Source organism: Zingiber officinale, chromosome 7A (assembly GCF_018446385.1).
Source record: "Zingiber officinale cultivar Zhangliang chromosome 7A, Zo_v1.1, whole genome shotgun sequence".
Classification (NCBI taxonomy): domain Eukaryota; kingdom Viridiplantae; phylum Streptophyta; class Magnoliopsida; order Zingiberales; family Zingiberaceae; genus Zingiber; species Zingiber officinale.
In genome coordinates, this window is record NC_055998.1 from 130,619,425 (window position 1) to 130,639,974 (window position 20,550).

The 20,550-nt window shown below is 45.6% G+C and overlaps 1 pseudogene; it reads left to right on the forward strand.

The window, feature by feature from the left end:
- Window positions 1-15,110: 15,110 nt before the first annotated feature.
- On the forward strand, window positions 15,111-18,462 carry LOC122002574 (annotated as a pseudogene).
- Window positions 18,463-20,550: the final 2,088 nt, after the last annotated feature.

A 20,550-nucleotide genomic window follows, 5' to 3' on the forward strand; every position in this document is an offset into this window, starting at 1 on the left:
ATGGTTGACCGGATGTTAAGTTTGGGATCCTAGACTTAAGTTAGTTAAGTTGGGGTTGGTTAATCGATCAACCGATCAATTGAACTAGAGCCCAATTGATCAGCCGATCAATTGGGAGAGTGTTGAGAGAAAAAGGGGGCAAATTGATCAATCGATTGATTGGAAGATATTCTCATGAGCATAGAGAGATTCCCAATCGATCAGTCGATCCATTGGGCACCGCCAATTGATCATCCGATCCATTAGGCACCGCCAATCGATCATCTGATCGATTGGAGTTGGATTTCTCGCGAGGTTGCGAGGAAACCTTAATCGATCGGTCAATCAATTCAAGGTATTTACAGCAAGAGCACAAAGGCACTTTGAATTGATCGGTCGATCGATTCAAGCCTCCCTAATCGATCAGTCGATATATTGGGATATGACCGTTGCGCAGGTAGTAGGCTTTGGACAGTTGGGATTGTGTTGATCTGACGTGGCAATCGATTGGGAGCAGGCCTAATCAATTGGGAGCTCTAGAAGCACATAGTATAAAGTCGTTGGCGAGCTTTCTTCTCCGCAGACTTCTCCCGACATTCTCCACCGAGCTCATAATTTCTTCCTCCAGTTCTTGAAGCGTCTTGGGGACAAGTGTTGCTACACTTCTAAGAGTCAAGAGGCATCCTCAAACTACACAAGATCAAGCAAGGTGAGGTTTTCTTTTGTATTTCTGTATTTATTTCTTGCTTGAAGTTGTATCTTATTGTGTGAGTATTGTACGAGGTTTCTCCACTTCTGGTTGTTCCGAGGAGTTATTTTCTTAGTGGAGGGTGTGCTCAGTGTGTAGATCTTTGGATTAGTCACCTCTTCTTGAAGTGAATACTAAGTAAATCTACGTGTTAGTATTGAAGAGCTTGGCTTCGAGTTTATTCCGCTGCACATTATCATCGAAGCAAAGCAACGAGCTATTCACCCCCCCCCCCTCCCCCATCTAGCTCTGAAGTGACACAACAATCAGGTCATTGGCATGATGTCACCTTATGCATGAGTTGTCGAAGGTTGTCGGGTCGTTGACTAGTGCGTGAGTTGTCAAAGGTTGAGGCTGAATTGTTGATTGTCATCGATATCTGACTGGATTTTCTGAGTCCAATGGGACATCACTGGATGAAGGTTGAGTGTATACCAACGAGTCTGGAATGAAGCTGAGTGCTTGGAAAGTGACCTGAGTCTAAGCAAAATGCAGTAGGACAAAGGCTGAGTGCTCAGGAGCAGACACCGGCTATTTCAGGAGTGAAGCTGAGTGATCGGGAAGTGATCCAAGTCTGAGTGGGATGTCGTAGGATGAAGGTTGAGTGTTTGGGAGAGAATATCCAAAGTGGCCTTCTCGAGTTCAACTGAGGAGTTGTTGGTCGAATGCCGAGTGCTCCTGCCTAGAGCGTTTTCTTGAGTTATATGGGATATTTCTAGTTGAACGCTGAGTGTTAGGGAGCGCATGCCTCGAGCGTCTTTCCTGGGGTTGAGCGGGGCGTTGTGGGTCGAACGCCAAGTGCTCGGGAGTGCAGGCCCCGAGTGGCTTCTATAGTCCTAATGGGCTAAACAATCACCGAGTGCTCAGGAAAGGAGAATGGGGAGTCAAGAGTGCATGGGACAATAGACTAGCTGGTCAGGAAGTGAAGGCAGGTGCTTAGGAGTAACTCTCCCTCCTTTAACTCAGACTAAGAAGTAGAGTCAAATAAAGTCCGATAGAAGCAGGGGCATAGTTAGGATTCAAAACTACCTAAAACTAGCCGTCGACTAGAATTGATACAATAAATTAATTAATTCAAAATATAAATAAAATAAAAAGGATGTGAATATTAATTTTTTTTTAAATATGGAATAAAAATATTTTATATTTAATACATTCAAAAAAAAATATGAAAAAAAATACTATTTAAATTGTGCTCTCATTCTTAATCCAACTCATTAATTATCCTTATCAATTTTTTCAAACAACTCCGATTTAACGTAGTTGATCATAGAATCTATTAAAAATTCTTCTTATATCTTGTTACGAAAAATTGTATTAATAAATTTCATAATTTAAAATGATAGTTTCGTTGTTATAGTAGTAATGGAAAGAGTTAAAATAAGATAAATAAATCTATTAATTAAATACATATGTTAGATTCAAATATAATTAAACAGTATAATTATAATATATAAATTATAATAAATGAGGAAAAATAATCATTAATCAATTCAATTAAATTATATTGATTTCAATTAATCTTGACATAATTTAAAAATAGTTAATAAATTATGAACTCATTCATGGCTAGTAAGGCACAAGAGATATCGAGTTAACAATGAATTGTAATTTATTTTGCCTTTTTCAATTTGAAAAAAAAAAAGAAAAAATATTGATGATGTAATCATGCTGTTTGCTCCTAAACATTATCTGCGATTAGGACAAGGACTTTCATGCTGACATTTCACCAAAAATAGATTCGGTTGTGTAAAAAAAAAAAAAGCACCCTAACGAGTGCCACGTACCATTTGAAAGGATTAATCAGGTATCGAGCAGGCTTTTATATAAGAGGATTTTTTTCCCATGAGTGCCACGTACCATTAACTTAGAACTATGAAAATTTTTCACTTGCAGAGAAGATAAATTTAAAACTATTTATAGTAGACGATTTAGAAATTTAATATTCTATGATTATATTTCTCATTCGAAGAATTTCCTGCTGAAAGTGCAAGTCCAAATGGAGTCTTTCAAATATTTTTTTACCTAAATAATTCAAATATTTAATTCTTTGAATCATTATTCTTGATTGTAATCGGTCTTATTTCACAAAAGTTTTTCATTAACCATCAAAATATATTAGGAATCACTCACGGAAGCTCATCCAAACGACTAATATTTTTATATTTATTATCGGAAAATACTCACGGATATCTATTCAAACGATTAATGTTTTTAGATTTAGCGTCCCACTAAATAAAAATTCTATAATATATAATAGTTAAGATTCAAACTTTAGATATTTTATTAACTACTTAATTGGTCTAACCGCTACATGGTAAAGGCTAAATGGATCCTTTCAAATAGATAGAATGAGTTGATGAATGTCATGTGAACCAACTAGCTCTTTCACTCCATGATACCATGGTAAATAAAATAAATGTTTATATTATCATCCAAATACTAATTAGTAAGATTCATTATCTCTGGATCTAGAGTAATTATTATTAAAAATACGAGTGGCTTAGAGTAAATATTGAAAACAAAATGTTTCTTAGATGTTCTACTTATCAATTTTGATTGCCTTAGCTTGTGTATTGTTGTGGATGGATGCTTGGAGGAGGATGGATTCATATGTTATTTTACATGATTGTAAGACCAATTCACATATATCTTTTTGAACTACCAACGCAAGGTGAGTTCACTTTTCATGTAGTAGGATGAAATGACATGCTTTTTTTTTTTATCTTATTGAATTTTGAGATTTGTAGTTTAAAAATAGTAGTGAAAATTCAGACTTATTCTTTTATTTAGTAACTTATACTGAATTAGATGATAAAAAAAATTATTTAGAACTTCAACTATATTATATTATTCATATGACATATTGGGATTATAAAAAAATATTTAAAATTTTAATGGAGATGATGCCTTTATTGGCTACATCAGATAATAAATTAATTTTTATTATTTAAAAACTATTCTAAAATTATTACGGAATGCATTATATAAAAATATATATATAAATTTAATTGGTTAAGTTGGTGAAGTGCTCGCTGTTAAAATAAATATAAGTTTGGACTTCTTATTTAAAAACTTTTCTTTTCGTTTATTATAGTGAAATTGTGGAAAAACTTAAAAATCATAATTTTTTAGTTTATCAATCGAATAGCAGGACAAATACATTTAATATGAAACTATAACAAAATTAACCTACTTAATTATATCAATTAATACTATTCAAATATTTTACATAAATTTTTCTCTAAATGATACATACAATTATAGAATATTAGGTTTATGGACTGATCCTGTCTGAAAGCTGAATCAACGGACGTTGGGCACGTGGCGCTCTCCAAGCGACTGACGTAGATCTACTGACTATCCGCCCGGATCTCCGGTGAACCTGTACAGAAGTCGGGCCGGGGAGGGGTTCCCGGCGACGACCCTCCGACGCTCAAGTCAGGCAAAGCTCAACAAGAAAGTGGCTCTAAGAATTGTAGAATGCGTACCTCCGGCGAAGGATGAGGGCCTTTATATAGGGCTGTGGAGAAGCGGGTGTACACATACCGAGGTGTACACGTGTCCTCAGCCCATACCCCAGTAAGGGCCTGTCAATGAGCTTACCTGACCCCATACTGCTACAGTCCAAGCACGTCTTCGATGGGACAGCGGAACCCCCTGTCGTAGGATTTGGAGTACGGCCTAAACATAGAACATGCCCGCTATCAGAAAAAGATGTCCCTTATCCTTTTCCTCTTGCTCCCGGCCTGGCATCCGGCCGGCCAGCATCTGCCTTACGTCCGGCCGGACACCTATAGTGGTCTACTTGGGAGATTCTCGGTAATATGCTTTGTGAAGACTGTTAGCAGTATGCTACCTCATGTCTTCAGCCGAGCGTGCCCTCCGCTCGGCCCTACGATCCTGTACCATGAGCGCCGGGGCCAGCTTCTTGCTAGGGCGCCTTCTGCCATCAGTTAGACACCGGTCAGCCGGCCGGGCGTTCGACCCATCCATCTCCGGTCGGCCACCTGGCCCTTTGACTTCCACGTGGCGTTGACTCCCCAGAACGGGGGTCCCATGTTCTTACCGCCGGATCACTTGCCTCCCCTTCAAGTCTAGTCGAAGGAGGCGATTAGTCCGACTGACTGGACTGCGAATATAGTCGAGCGGCGCTTTCGTGCCATTATCCTCCGCTCGGCCGACCGTAGGGATGGCCTTGTAGTCAACAGTAACATTCCTTGAACCTCCTCGTAATCTGCGCCAATCTTCGACATTAAGGCTGAGCATGCGCTCATTAAATGCTTCGAATGGCTGACTGCCACGTGGCGCACTGTCGTCATCGTACGGCGACGGCGGCGTGGTGCTTTGATGGGATCGAAGCGGTTCGAAATGAACGGCGCGATGCGCGCTTTGATTCCGTGACCTAGATCCAACGGTGGAGGCCGCCCGGCCTCCACCCTATAAAATCTTTGTTTTCTCCCCCGTCGCCTTACTCCTTCTTTCGCGTGCTCCCGGTTATCCCTCGCGTTCTAGAGCTCCGGCGATCGTATTCTCCTGCTTCCGTCGATCCCAGGTGTCCTTCCTTCGATCCTCCTTTTCCCCGTAAGATTCTCCTCTTTTCTTTCTCGTTTCCGGTGCTTTCTTTGCATTTCTTTCCCCAGTTTTCGCTTCCAGGATACTCCTTTCGCTTGCTGTCGTCTTTCTTCTGCCTTTTTGCCTTTTTGATTTCTCCTGCTCGGACCATGGCTAGTTCTTCTCATCCTAAAGACCAGTCTCTCGGCCCATGGTACACTACCATGCAGTCACGATTCGACCAGCGTGACTTTGATGTTCTGACAGATAATTTTGAAATCCTCGACAACTTTGAACTTCTTTTAGCCGGTCCCTCTGCTCGGCCACATAGGCTGCCGCGCGGAGCTTTCTGTCTCTTCCGCGACCAGTTTACTGCTGGTCTGCATTTCCCTGTACATCCTTTTATTATAGATGTTTGTAACTTTTTCGGTGTTTTTCGCCTTCTCTGTGGGGTTGTTGTTTTGTTCAAAATCCACAACATCCCCCTCCGACCGGACGTCTTTTTTTATTTCTATTACCCTAAGCAGTCCGAGCCGGGCACCTTCATGTTCCAAGCTCGGCCCGGCCTAGTCTTCTTTAACAAACTGCCTTCTTCGAATAAACATTGGAAGGAGTATTTTTTCTATATTCGTATGCCCGATCAAGCCAATTTCCGGACCAAGTGGCAGGTCGACCTACCCCCCACTCCTGAGCTGAAGAAGTTCAAAAACCGACCGGACTACCTCCATGCTACAAATATGCTAGCCGATCTGCGGCTCGACATCAATAAGCTTCTTCATGAAGGAGTGATGTACATCTTCGGTCTGAGTCTCATACGGACTCCTCTTCCGAGCGGCTTCGGTAAGAATTTTACTTGGGCATTTGCTTTGATTGCTAACTGATTTTTCTCCTTTCCTTTGCAGCGGACATCGTCATGGAGTCGGTAATGGCCGGCATTTTGAAGAAAAAGGCGGCAGCGCTCGAAGCCGCGGCAGCCAGGGAGATGGAGGCGCTCGGCATCCAACCGGTCGGCTCGCATGAAAAAGAGAGCGGGGCGCACGCCGAGGAGTCGGCCGCTCAGGCTTCTCTCCCAGAGCCAGCGGCTGGGGCAACCATCAGCCAAGAGCCCTCCGCTCGGGGTGACGGCTCAGCTCCGAAAGAAGAGCAGCCTCACCCGAAAAGGCGCCGAGTGGAGACTCCAGTCCGCTTAGCCACGTCTGCTGTTCAACCCTCCGCCCGAGCCACTGCAAGTGCTCGCGGTAAGGCTCCGGAGGTCGAAGCCATTTCGTCCGATCGGACTCCTTCGGAATGGGACGAGCCGACGGTCCCTATTGAGGTCGTTCCAGTCAGCTCCCTTCCGCCCGCTCCTCAACCAGTCCAACGTTCAACCATCCGATCTCAGTTTTCGGCGCCGGCCTCTGATCCTCTTCCGGCCGCCGGTCAGACAACCCTAGGTCACGGCCGCACGATACGAGTCACTCTTCATCTTCCAACTGAAGAGTTGCTTCCAGAGGCCGACCAACCTACAACGCCCGAGCATACCATCACTCTGAAGGGCCCACTAGCTTAGATGTGGGCCGACGCTCGAGAACGCGTCGCGCTGATCTCCCTTCGAAATTTGGCCAATAGCCATATGCAGCAGGCCACGGGGGTAAGTTTATTTTCTCCCGAGTTTTGTATGCATTCCGTCCGATCGGCCAATAACAACTTCTTATTTTTGTCAGAGATGGGTGGAGGAGATTGCTGTCTCCAACCGCCTGGCCTTGGTAGATGAAGAGCTAAGGCAACTGAAGGCGGCAGTCGGTCCATCCGGCTCTCAGGGCCCCTCATATTCTGAGCTGCAAAAGGAGCTGAAGAAAGCTCAAGATTTGTTGGCGGCCGAGCAGAAGAAGACGGCCGATCAGGCCCACGCCTTGGCCGAGTCCGAGCGACAAGTCAAGTCGCTCGACACAAAAATAACCCTGGCCACTACTTGCAAAAACACGGCTATCTCCGGCCTGGAGAAAAAAAATGTGGAGGCTCGAGGTCTAGAGCAGAAAGTAAAGGAGCTGATGGATCAGCTTGATGGCGAGAAGGCAGGATGCTCGGCTGATGCAGTCAAGCATACAAACGAGCTGAAAACTCTGCAGGAGTCCCTAGCTGCATCTCAATTGGCCTTCAAAGAATACCAAGAGGCCGAGCCGAGCCGGGTCGCTACTCTGAGACAAAATTACATCCGTTCGCCCGAATTTTCAGAGAAAGTTTGCGAGCGGATGTACACTGCCTTTGATCTCGCCATGACCGCCACCACCATATATCTGAAGTCTAAGGGTCTTCTTCCGGACTCCACTACTATTCCGGCCGGCGATCAAGTGGCGCTCCTGAACAACATTCCCAAGGACCTTTACGATTATATTGAGTAGACGTTTTTATATGTAATTAGGTCGCTCGGCCAAAAATGATCCTTTTTTGTACTTAAGTCGCTCGGCTTAAAGTTTTATTTTTAATGCAATGCTTTCCTTTCTCGTACTTTGCCCCTTTGGCTAACTAATATATGTGTTGCCCGCCCGTCTATTATCAGACCTCTAGCATCCAAAAGGGATTTTTACGAAGTATTTGACGTGACCCTTCCGCTCGGCTAAATATGTAATATTCCGCTTTGATAGCAGAGATCGCTCGCTAGAAGCCGATGAAGTACCTTTGGGCTCTGAGCCGAGCGGAACATAGAGTCGGTCGAACGATATTGACGGCGAGTTTCTTGGACACTTGCAGTCCTTTTTTATTGCCTTCTTCCGCTTGGAAGATTTATAGACGCCGGCTCGTCTCTCAATTTTTAACGTCGGAGCTCGATGGTCTTCCGCTAGGAAGATTTATAGACGCCGGCTCGTCTCTCGATTTTTAACGTCGAAGCTCGACGGTCTTCCGCTCGGAAGATTTATAGACATCGGCTCGTCTCTCGATATTTAACGTCGGAGCTCGACGGTCTTCCACTCGGATGATTTATAGACGCCGGCTCGTCTCTCGATATTTAATGTCTGGGCGTCTTCCGCCGGATGATTTATAGACGCCGATCTCGATATTTAACGCCGAGCTCGACGGTCTTCCGCCGGATGATTTATAGACGCCGCCTCGATATTTAACGTAGGAGCTCGACGGTCTTCCGCTCGGATGATTTATAGACTCCGGCTCGTCTCTCGATATTTAACTTGGGCATCTTCCGCCGGATGATTTATAGACGCCGGCTCGTCTCTCGATATTTAACGTCGGAGCTCGACGGTCTTCCGCTCGGAAGATTTATAGACGCCGGCTCATCTCTCGATATTTAACGTCGGAGCTCGACGGTCTTCCGCTCGGATGATTTATAGACGCCGGCTCGTCTCTCGATATTTAACGTTGGAGCTCGACGGTCTTCCGCTCGAATGATTTATAGACGTCGGCTCGTCTCTCGATATTTAACGTCGGAGCTCGACGGTCTCGGCTAACTTTGACACAGCCGTTCGGCGAAGCTATTTGTCATCCTTTAATCATTTTGGCTTCCTGCATTACAAGTACATAGGCGACCGAAACGTATACAAAATTACATCAGCACACCTCTTACCCAGCTCGGTATGGCTGGAGATGATTCGCGCTCCATGGTCGGTCCAGCTGTCGCCCGTCTTCATCTTCCAAATAATAAGCGCCCGAGCGAAGCTTTTCGATGATTTTGAAGGGGCCTGCCCAGGGAGCCTCCAGTTTGCCGACGTCGCCGACCGGCTTTACTTTCTTCCAGACAAGGTCACCGACTTGGAATGATCTGGGGATTACGCGCCGATTGTAGTTTTGCTTCATCCGCAGCCGGTACGCCATCAATAAAAATTTCCGTTGTCCGGTCGCCATAGGAAACGGACCTACAATATCCATTCCCCATTGGTTGAACGGACAAGACACAGTAGCTGCCTTCATTTCTTCCGTCGGTCGGTGAGAGAAATTATGATACCTTTGACAAGAAAAGCACGTCGCGACGGTCCGAGTGGCGTCTGCTTGTAAAGTTGGCCAGAAGTATCCAGCCAGCAGGATTTTCTTAGCCAGCAATCGTCCGCCCGGATGCCCTCCGCAGGATCCTTGATGCACTTCTTGGAGGATGTACGCCGCGTCTTCCGAGCTCACGCATTTCAACAGTGGGCGAGAGAAAGCCTTCTTGTATAATTGATCTCCAATGAGCGTGAACCGACCGACTCTCCTCCTTAGTAGCTGGGCCTCATCCCGATCGGACGGTGTAGCACCCGAGCGGAGAAACTCCATGATGGGTGTCCGCCAGTCGCTCGGAAACGAGAGGCCCTCCATCCGATCGACGTGCGCCACCAAAGATACTTGTTTAATTGGCTGCTGGATGGCGACCGGCGTTATTGAGCTCGCGAGTTTGGCTAACTCATCGGCCGCTTGGTTTTCCGCTCGGGGTATCTTTTGGATAGTGACTTCTCGGAAATTGGCTTTGAGCTTTTCGAAGGCTTCAGCGTAAAGTTTGAGCCGCGCGTTGTTAATTTCAAAAGTACCAGAAAGTTGCTGAGCGGCCAATTGAGAATCTGAATGCAGCGTCACCCGTCCGGCTCCCACGTGCCGAGCTACCTGTAAACCGGCTATAAGGGTCTCATATTCTGCCTCATTGTTTGTGGCTTTGTAATTCAGCCGGACGGATAAGTGCATCCTTTCTCCTTGGGGGGAGAGCAGCAATATCCCAACTCCGCTCCCGAGCCGAGTAGATGATCCGTCTACAAATATCTTCCACATGGCTTCGGGTTCTGGCATTTGTACTTCGGTGACAAAATCCGCCAAGGACTGCGCCTTTATCGCCGAACGGGGTTGGTATTGAATGTCAAATTCGCTCAACTCCGTTGTCCATTTGATGAGCCGCCCGGACGCTTCGGGATTCAACAGTACTCTTCCCAATGGGTTGTTCGTCTGGACGATGACAGTGTGAGCCAAGAAATAGGGACAGAGGCGCCGAGCGGCGAGGACCAAAGCGAAAGCCAGTTTCTCGAGCCCAGTGTAGCGAGATTCAGCATCTTTTAAAATATGGCTCAGAAAATATACAGGCTCTTCTCCGCTCGCCCTTACTAATGCCGAGCCGACGGCTTGCTCGGTTGAAGATAAGTAGATACAAAGCGGCTCACCTACAGTTAGCTTGGCTAGCACAGGCAAAGAATTCAGATATGCCTTCAGTTCTTCGAACGCCCAATCGCACTCTTCGTCCCAGTGAAATTTAGTGGCTTTGCACAAGATTTTGAAAAAAGGAAAGCTCCGGTCGGCAGTTTTGGAGATGAACCTGGACAGAGCAGTTATCCGACCGGTCAAGCGCTGCACTTTCCTCAGATTTCTTGGGGGCGGCATATCTTGTAATGCTTTCACTTTGCTGGGATTTTCTTCGATGCCTCGCTCGGTCACTATGTAACCCAAGAAACGCCCTCCTTTCGCTCCGAACAGGCACTTCTGTGGGTTTAACTTAACGCCATATTTCCGCAGCGTTCGGAAAGTCTCCTCCATATCTTTAAAGAGGTCGGCCGCTCGGACGGACTTGATAAGAATGTCATCCACATATACTTCCAGATTTCGCCCGATCTGCTCCTTGAACACTTTGTTCATCAAGCGTTGATAAGTGGCTCCCGCGTTCTTCGGTCCGAACGGCATCACATTATAGCAGTAGGTGTCGTCGGCTGTAACGAAGCTGACTTTTTCTTGATCTTCCCTGGCGAGCGGCACTTGATGATATCCCTGGTAAGCGTCGAGCATGCATATCAACTTGCAGCCGGCCGTAGAGTCCACCAGTTGATCGATCCGGGGCAGGGGATAAAAATCCTTTGGGCACGCCTTGTTAAGGTCCCGGAAATCAATGCACACTCTCCACTTGTTGCCAGGCTTGGAGACTAGCACCACGTTCGCCAACCAGCTCGGGAACTGGACCTCGCGTATGTGGTCGGCCTCCAGGAGTTTCTCCACCTCCGCTCAGATGATGGCATTCTGTTCGGCGCTGAAATCCCTCTTTCTCTGCTTCACTGGCCGAGCGTCCGGTTGGACATGGAGCTCATACTGCGCTATACTTGGTGAAATTCCGGGCAGCTCATGCGTCGACCAGACGAAGACATCATGGTTTCTCTGGAGGCATTGGATCACTTCCTCCTTCTGGCTCGCCTCCAGATCAAACGCGATGAATGTCGTGGCCTCCGATCAGGTCGGGTGAATCTGCACTTCCTCTTTTTCTTCATAAATCAAAGAGGGTGGCTTTTTAGTGATAGCGTTCACCTCGATCCGGGGCGTCTTCCGAGCGGCAATGGCTTCTGCTCGGACCATCTCGACGTAACATCGCCGAGCTGCTAGTTGATCTCCTCGTACTTCTCCCACTTTGTCCTCGACGGGGAACTTGATCTTCTGGTGGAAGGTGGAGACAGCCGCTCGGAATTCACTGAGAGCTGGTCGCCCCAATATGACGTTGTATGCCGACGGAGAGTCCACCACGACGAAGTTTGCAGTCCGCGTCCTTCTGAGCGGCTCCTCTCCCAGCGAAATAGCCAATCGGATTTGTCTGACCGGCTGAACTTCGTTGCCCGTAAACCCATAAAGGGGGGTCGTCATGGGCAGCAGCTCAGCCCGATCAATTTGCAGTTGATCGAATGCCTATGATATTGACCAAGCTTCCTGTGTCAATAAAAACGTGGTGAATAGTATAATTGGCTATTACCGCTTTGATGAGAAGAGCGTCGTCGTGGGGAACTTCAACCCCTTCCAAGTCCTTGGGCCCGAAACTGATTTCGGGTCCGCTCGCCCGTTCCTGGCTGCAGCCGACCGCATGGATCTAAAGCTGCCGGACGCTCGCCTTCCTTGCTCGGTTGGAATCTCCTCCGGTCGGACCACCAGCTATGATGTTGATTTCGCCTCGGGAAGAGTTGTTTCTGTTCTCTTCTTCCCGAGCGGACGGTCTAGGCTGCTCCCTAGACATCCGAGGATTTTCACGCCTTGGACTATGCTGCCGCTCGGGAGTTTGTCTTTGTCGGCGATCAGATATAGTCCGATCGGCTCCGTGAGTTCTCTGTCGCCTATCGAACGAGGGCGATCGGCGGCCGCCACCACTGGGAATGGGGTGGGCGATTAAAGGAAGACTTTGGCAATCCCTGGTGTTATGTGTGTCCGTCCGGTGGAAGGAGCAAAACATAGGAGTCCATTTCTTCTTTGGCTTGGGTCGTTCGGATGCTACTTCTTGGACATGAGATCTTGGATGATGCGAACCAATTGCCTCGACCCGCGGTCCTCTGAGCGATTAGTGAGCAATGTGAGGCCTCTGCTCGGCAGGGGGAGCCCGCTCAGTTGGGGTTTCCTTTCTTCGGGCCGCTTGGGCCTCCTCCACGTTGATATATTCGTTGGCTCGGTGTAGCATATGGTCGTAGTCTCGGGGTGGTTTCCGAATGAGCGATCGGAAGAAATCCCCATCCACGAGGCCTTGTGTGAAGGCATTCATCATGGTCTCCGAGGTGGCTGTTGGAATGTCCATAGTCACCTGGTTGAACCGCTGGATATAGGCTCGGAGCGATTCCCTGGGTTCTTGTTTGATGGCGAATAGGCTGACACTCGTCTTCTGGTAGCGCCGACTGCTGGTGAAGTGGTGGAGGAAGGCCGTACGGAAGTCTTTGAAGCTTGTGATAGATCCATCCGGCAACCTCCGAAACCACCGTTGAGCCGATCCAGAGAGGGTGGTGAGGAAAACCCGACACTTCACCCCATCTGTGTATTGATGTAGGGTGGCCGTGTTATCAAACTTACCCAAATGATCATCCGGGTCGGTGGTTCCATTGTATTCACCGATCGTCGGGGGCACGTAGTGCTTGGGCAGATGGTCTCGTAGAATAGCCTCTGAAAATTGGTGGTTGATTTGCTCGGGTGATGCGTCCGCTCGGGGGGCTTTCCCTTTTTTGTTATCTCGTCTTGGCATTTCATCCGAAGAAGATCCCCGATCCCGATTAGCTGCTGCGGCTTTAGGAGTGCGGAATAGGGCCCGATGGAATGTAACGGTGGCCTGAGGTGCTTCCGCTCGGCCGCCTGATGCTGATGTTGCTTGCTGCTCTGCCCGCTCGGCTTGTGACTTTTGTCTCTGTTCCATAAGCTTGGCGACTCTTGTCTCGACCAAAGCATCAAGCTCCTCTGTGGAGAGCATCACCGAGTGCTGTCGTCCAGCTTCGTTCATTGCTTCCGATCGGATGCAGGAGCGTTCCCACAGACGGCGTCAAATTGATCCTGTCCGAAAGCTGAATCAACGGACGCTGGGCACGTGGCGCTCTCCGAGCGGCTGACATAGATCTACTGACTATCCGCTCGGACCTCCGGTGAACCTGTACAGAAGTCGGGCCGGGAAGGGGTTCCCGACGACGACCCTTCGACGCTCAAGTCAGGCAAAGCTCAACAAGAAAGTGGCTCCAAGAATTGTAGAATGCGTACCTTCGGCGAAGGATGAGGGCCTTTATATAGGGCTGTGGAGAAGCGGGTGCACACATACCGAGGTGTACACGTGTCCTCAGCCCATACCCCAGTAAGGGTCTGTCAGTGAGCTTACCTGACCCCATACTGCTACAGTCCAAGCACGTCTTCGATGGGACAGCGGAACCCCCTGTCGTAGGATTTGGAGTACGGCCTAAACATAGAACATGCCCGCTATCAGAAAAAGATGTCCCTTATCCTTTTCCTCTTGCTCCCGGCCGGGCATCCGGCCAGCCAGCATCTGCCTTACGTCCGGCCGGACACCTATAGTGGTTTACCTGGGAGATTCTCGGTAATGTGCTTTGTGGAGACTGTTAGCAGTATGCTACCTCATGTCTTCAGCCGAGCGTGCCCTCCGCTCGGCCCTACGATCCTGTACCATGAGCGCCGGGGCCCAGCTTCTTGCTGGGGCGCCTTCTGCCATCAGTTAGACACCGGTCAGCTGGTCGGACGTTCGACCCATCCATCTTCGGTCGGCCACATGACCCTTTGACTTCCACGTGGCGTTGACTCCCCAGAACGAGGGTCCCATGTTCTTACCGCCGGATCATGGACCATCCTCTGCGAACGATTTTTAATTTATTTTAATAATGAATGAAAAATTTATGTAACATCAGACTCATTTTCCCATATTTAATATTATCTTATTCATCACTTTTTTTTTAATAAACACGCTCAAACATAATTAAAACACATTTTAATATTTCAAAGTCGTAAAATTATAGTCCTTCTAAAATTTTGGAATCCAAACATATTTATCTTAAAACCCTTTATAAGATAATCTCAAAAGAGATGACTATTTAAAACATAGACCTTTAAATATGTATAAATTATATTTCGAATTTACCGACATTCCCAACCCGACTTCATCTGCTCAATGATTGAACCGGGGCCTAGCAAACAGAATCTAATTTAACAATGAAACAATTAATTAACATAAATTTCTTTGGTCGCATTTTTCTACCATTCGCTTGATTTGAACGTCACATGCACATTGCCCGAATAATACAGAAGAAATTTCAATTTACCACCATACTTTTGTACCATTTCATTGCCCCAACCCCCATATGTCAAAATATTACATTTTATCCAATTAACAAAATCCCTTTTAAATAACATCATTTTATCTTAATAAAAAATTTAAATTAGAATTATTCTATTTTGATCGTATTTTTAAGCATTATAAAAAATAAAATAAAATATTTTAAATTATGAGGTGACGTAGAAAAAAGTAGATAAGAGTAGGGGGCGAAATGAAACTTCGTCACCAATAATAAAAATCAAGCGGCGGTCCGCCGCGGTTTAAAATTAAATTAAGTTAACCCGAACCGGAATCGTCACGGAAACCCAAAAAAAAGCCAGAGGCCACGTTTCGAGCTCACGGGGAATTCGTGACTTTTATCGCGGCGCGATGCGGCATCCGCAAAGCATGGACCGTTCACACGAGGCGCGCGCGACGGAGGAATCCTGCGAACCATCCTCTGTTCACACGGGTGGCATTTGCGTAAATAAATGCCTCCTCTGCGGGTGTTCTCTTACGCGTTTGTCCACCCTACTGGAGTTGTCCCGTTTTATTCGAGCGCTTCCCCAAATTTCTCGTGATCGTCTCGTCCTTCTCACTCCGATTTGCTTCGCCGGGTCTGTGGATTTTGTTCGTCGTGGCTGCGGAAGGGGAGGAATTGGTTCTGGAGGCGGAGGAGATGACGTCGGGGACGAGGATGCCGACGTGGAGGGAGCGGGAGAACAACAAGCGGCGGGAGAGGCGGCGGCGGGCGATCGCGGCGAAGATCTACGCCGGCCTACGGGCGTACGGCAACTACACGCTGCCCAAGCACTGCGATAACAATGCCGTGCTGAAGGCCCTCTGCGAGGAGGCCGGATGGACCGTGGAGGAGGACGGGACCACCTACCGCAAGGTAAACAATCACTACCACCGTCGCCTCCCTCGCTCTCTTTTCCTCTGCCGTTTGACGCCAAAACTCTCAAATAAAAAAAAAGTGTGAAAAAACTTCGCATGCCTCGGCTCGAGATCGCCGTGCGCGGGCGGAGTTGTCTCAGCTCGCCGGCGTCGGGGCTGCTGCGGCACATGTCAGCGTCTTGGTCGCGGAACGACCACCGTGGGTGGTCCACGTGACGGAGTCTCGATCCGTCACTTTGACCGAGTCTGGGTCGTTTGATTCGTCTCCCACATGTTTCGGGCGCCGGCATCGTTGGCCTGCAATGTTTTTTTGACATAATTAACCTCGTCATCCTCATCAAACCCCTCGTGAACAAAGCATTACATCTCTTTCAGTCCAAGGTCGTTTTCGTCTTCATCCATCCTCCTTTTCTGGGTGCTGCGTCACGCCTCACGCAACCCACGCCCGCCTTTCCCGGCCGTCCCGTTCCGTTCCGAGGCAGCTATGGCCTGTGGGACACACTCTCCGCCCCGTCCCTCTTATTCTTGTCCAAGTCAACGCGCCATTGCCATGGCCAGTTAGAGTAAAACTGTGCTTGTCTCATGCTGCCTAAAAAGAATGGCTGGGGAGCAAAGAAAGCAAGACGCGTCGTGGATTAGTTTGGGACCTCATTAGAGCGTGAATTGGAGCTCTAAAGGTGGAATCTTGAGGCGTTTCCAATTGGAAAAAAGGGGCAACAATTGGTGCCCACTGTAACTGAGATCAGAAGTTTGGCCGCCCACTTTACTGCAGCATGGACAATCGCTTGCCAGAAAATATGGGCGGACTATCTAATTCCACGGACAAATAGTTGGTGAGTAAATTTCATTAAGTATTTGATTGCCAATGATGAGCCTGCGGAGGGCAGGCTGATGCATGATGAGATGTCCAACTTTGTTGGTTCCACGCATTCTTTGTGAGGTTCCTTAAAGGCTCTTCATGAAGAAAGTTCATATCAATGTTTGACAAATGTGTTTGCTTGCTGGATGTGAAGATGTGTTGTTTGGGGGCAATTGGCATCAATCTAGGCAGTCAGAGTCATAGACTTTGAAAATAAGGGTGAATGTGTTGGGCTCCTCAAGATGATTGATTGCCGGCTGGGATAGTCACAGACGTTCTAGAACTCAATTTAGTCAAAGATTGAAGGCTTGCTCAACTTGTCAAAATTATTATCTCAGAAGAGTACAACTCTACTTTTTTGTTGGTTAGATGATGATTCAAATTTCAATACCTAATCATTATTTATTTATATATCATATTAGAGCTGTTTTCCAATGATGCCTGATTTGTCCATAGAGTTAAAGCTTTTGATCTTTTCTTTATTAGTGACCTAAAATTGACAACTCATCTTGTTATTAGATAGACTTGGAATACTTCACATTATTTGATGTAATGTCATTCACAACACATGTATGATATAGATAGGAATTGCAACAATTGCCAATTGCCAATTGCCCAATTGGGTATAAGATTACTCCCTCATCCTGTAATCTGTAACTGAGTTTGAATAGTTTCTTTTTGTATGTTGGACTATAGAACATTTCAGTTGAGACCTTTTTTTTTCATATGTTGATTAAACAATAAATCAAGATTGCAACTCAAGCAACTGAAGCATATGTGAATGTGCAGGGAAGCAAGGCACTCAAATGTGTGGAAATTGTTGGACCATCGGCTTCGCCAAGCCCTTGTTCATCTTACCAGCCAAGTCCTAGTGTATCCTATAATCCGAGTCCGTCCTCATCGACCTTGGCTAGTCCTGCATCATCAACTTTGATCACAAATGGCAAGCATGCTAGTGGTGCTGAAGGCAATTCCCTCCTTCCATGGCTGAAAAACCTATCTTCTTCTGCCTCCACTTCTTCCAAAATACCAAACCTCCCGCATTTGTACATACATGGGGGATCCATAAGTGCACCTGTAACTCCTCCGCTGAGCTCTCCGTCTGTGCAATCCCCACGCATCAAAAAGGATTGGAATGAGTTAAACAGCCAACCACCTTGGTCTGGTTTCAACCATACTTGCTTGCCATCATCCTCCATGCCCCCAAGCCCTGTTCGACAGGTTACCCTTGATTCGTCCTGGCTTGCTGGCTTACGTCTGCCTTCGGGTGGCCCTTCTTCACCCACATTCACACTTGTAGCACCTAATCCTTTCGGTTTTCGCAACGAAACTAGTGACTCCAAAATGTGGGCTCCAGGACAGAGTGGGACTTGCTCTCCAGTCCCTGGTGTGGACAACCATGGTGATATTAGGACATCTGATGGCGCTTCAGATGATTTTGCATTCGGCAGCAGCAGTAATAGCACTCCTACAGCTGCTGGATTGGTGAAAGCATGGGAAGGGGAGAGGATCCATGAGGTCTGTGCCTCAGATGAGTTGGAGCTCACTCTTGGAAGTTCGAAAACCAGAACAGTTGCTTGAACGACAATGGTGAATCACACGGTCCGCCTCCTATGTTATTATTTTTGAAGGAAAAAGGGGAAGTCTGTATTCATCCAGTGTTCTGAGAGATTGTTGAAATTCTGAATTAGCTAAATAGAGGATTCGAAAGGTAAGGTTTTAGTTTCTTATCTTCAGCCTCGTTGCTCCTCTTTAGAAAAATTTAGAACTAGAAGATGTGATCTTTCCCTTAATTCTATTGTATGTGGGTTGTGGTATAGTTTTCATCAACAAATGAAATCTTGTTTATGTGTTTAAACACAATGATTAGTTACTAAACTTCACGAGTGTTCAGGAATATGATCCAGTCTTAAGTTCTGCACTTCTGCTTTGATTCGTTAGTGCCTATATCTAATTGTTGCAATGGCCTTTGATGAATGTAATTTGTTGTCATTTTTTTAATAAATTTTGTATTTCCCTCTATATTCATAATATTCATTTCAGTTTCATATATCCATCTAAAATTAGTTTATATTGATTAATGGAACAAAGACATGAAAATAATATTTTTCTAAACACAAGCTAAAGTCACTTTTTTTGCTCATTCATCTTCAAATTGCTTTCCAGCCCACTTCGGCCTTCTCAATTTGTCATCATACCACCTGGTGGCGCTCGGCTTTCCATTCGGACTCGAGAAAGCATTCATACCGCTCAGATCTTGTGACGCTCTGCTTTTTTTTATATATATAACAACAACAACAACAACATCCAAGCCTTTTCCCACTAGGTGGGGTCGGCTGTATGAATCCTTTTACGCCATTGAGCTCTATCTCCTATTATATCATCATCTATATTTAAATAAATTTTATCTTGTTTTATTGTTGCTAACCAAGTCTTTTTTGGTCTTCCTCTTCCTCGTTTGATATGCATATTTATCATAGTTTCACATCGCCTAATTGGAGCATTTATTGGTCGTCTAAGTACATGTCCGTACCATCTTAAACGTGTCTCTCGGAGTTTTCCCTCAATAGATGCAACTCCGACTTTCTTTCTAATGCTCTCATTTCTTATTTTGTCCATCTTCGTATGTCCACACATCCACCTTAATATCCTCATCTCTGCAACTCTCATCTTCTGCTCGTGTGCTCGAGTCATAGCCCATATAACATCGCAGGTCTAATTGCGGTTTTATAGAACTTACCTTTAAGTTTAAGAGGTACTTTACGGTCACATAAAACACCCGACGCTCCCCTCCATTTCACCCATCCTGTTTGTATTCTATGTAAGACATCTCTCTCAATCCCTCCATCATTTTATAAAAATGATCCTAAATATTTAAATCGCTCGGTTCCAGGCAACTCGTCCTCTCCTATCTTAACAATTGTTTCATTACTTCTAATATTGCTAAACTTAAATTCCATATATTCTGTCTTTAATCTACTAAGCTTAAAACTTTTCCCTTCTAGTGTTTCCCTCCAAGATTCTAGCTTAGCATTTACTCCTTCACGTGTCTCATCTACCAAAATAATATCATCTGCAAACAACATGCACCACGGTACTGTGTCTTGAATGTGCGCAGTGAGTTCATCCATAATTAGTGTAAAAAGATAGGGACTTAGAGCTGATCCTTGATATAACCCTATCTTTATTGGAAATGCTTCAGTTACTCCGCCTGAAGTCTTTACTCTGGTCGTTACATCCTCGTACATATCCTTAATTAGTTCAATATATGTTACGCTAACACCTCTCTTTTCTAAAATTCACCATATAATTTCTCTTGGGACTCTATCATACGCTTTTTCTAAGTCAATGAATATCATGTGTAGATCTTGTTTTTGCTCCCGATATTTTTCAATTAATTGTCTAAGAAGATGTATAGCTTCTATTGTCGACCTTCCAGGCATAAACCCAAATTGATTTTTCGTCACTGTGGTCTCCTTAATCTTTTTCTATTACTTTTCCCAAAGTTTCATAGTATGACTCATTAGTTTAATACCCTATAGTTTGCACAATTTTATATGTCTCCTTATTCTTATATAAGGGAACTAGAGTACTTATCCTCCATTGATCGGCATTTTTTTAGTTTTCAATATTATGTTAAATAATTTTGCAAGTCATTCAATACCTTGTTTTCCTAGGCACTTCATACCTCTATTGGAATATCATCTGGTCCAACGGCTTTTCCATTGTGCATTCTATTTAAAACTTGTTCTATTTTTGAAGTGTGAATTCTATGATAAAAATTTAAATTTTAAATTACCCAAGTTAAGTTGGTCTCCTAAACCTTCATTAAAAAGTTGATGAAAATACCTCTTCCACCGCTCTTTTATTTCTCCATCGCTTACTAATACCCTATTACATTCATCTTTAATACATTTTATTTGACTAAGATCTCTTGTTTTTCTTTCTCTCACTTTAGCTATTCTATAAATGTCTCTTTCCCCTTCTTTTGTATCCAATTTTTGATATAACCGTTCAAAAGTTTCATTTTTTGCT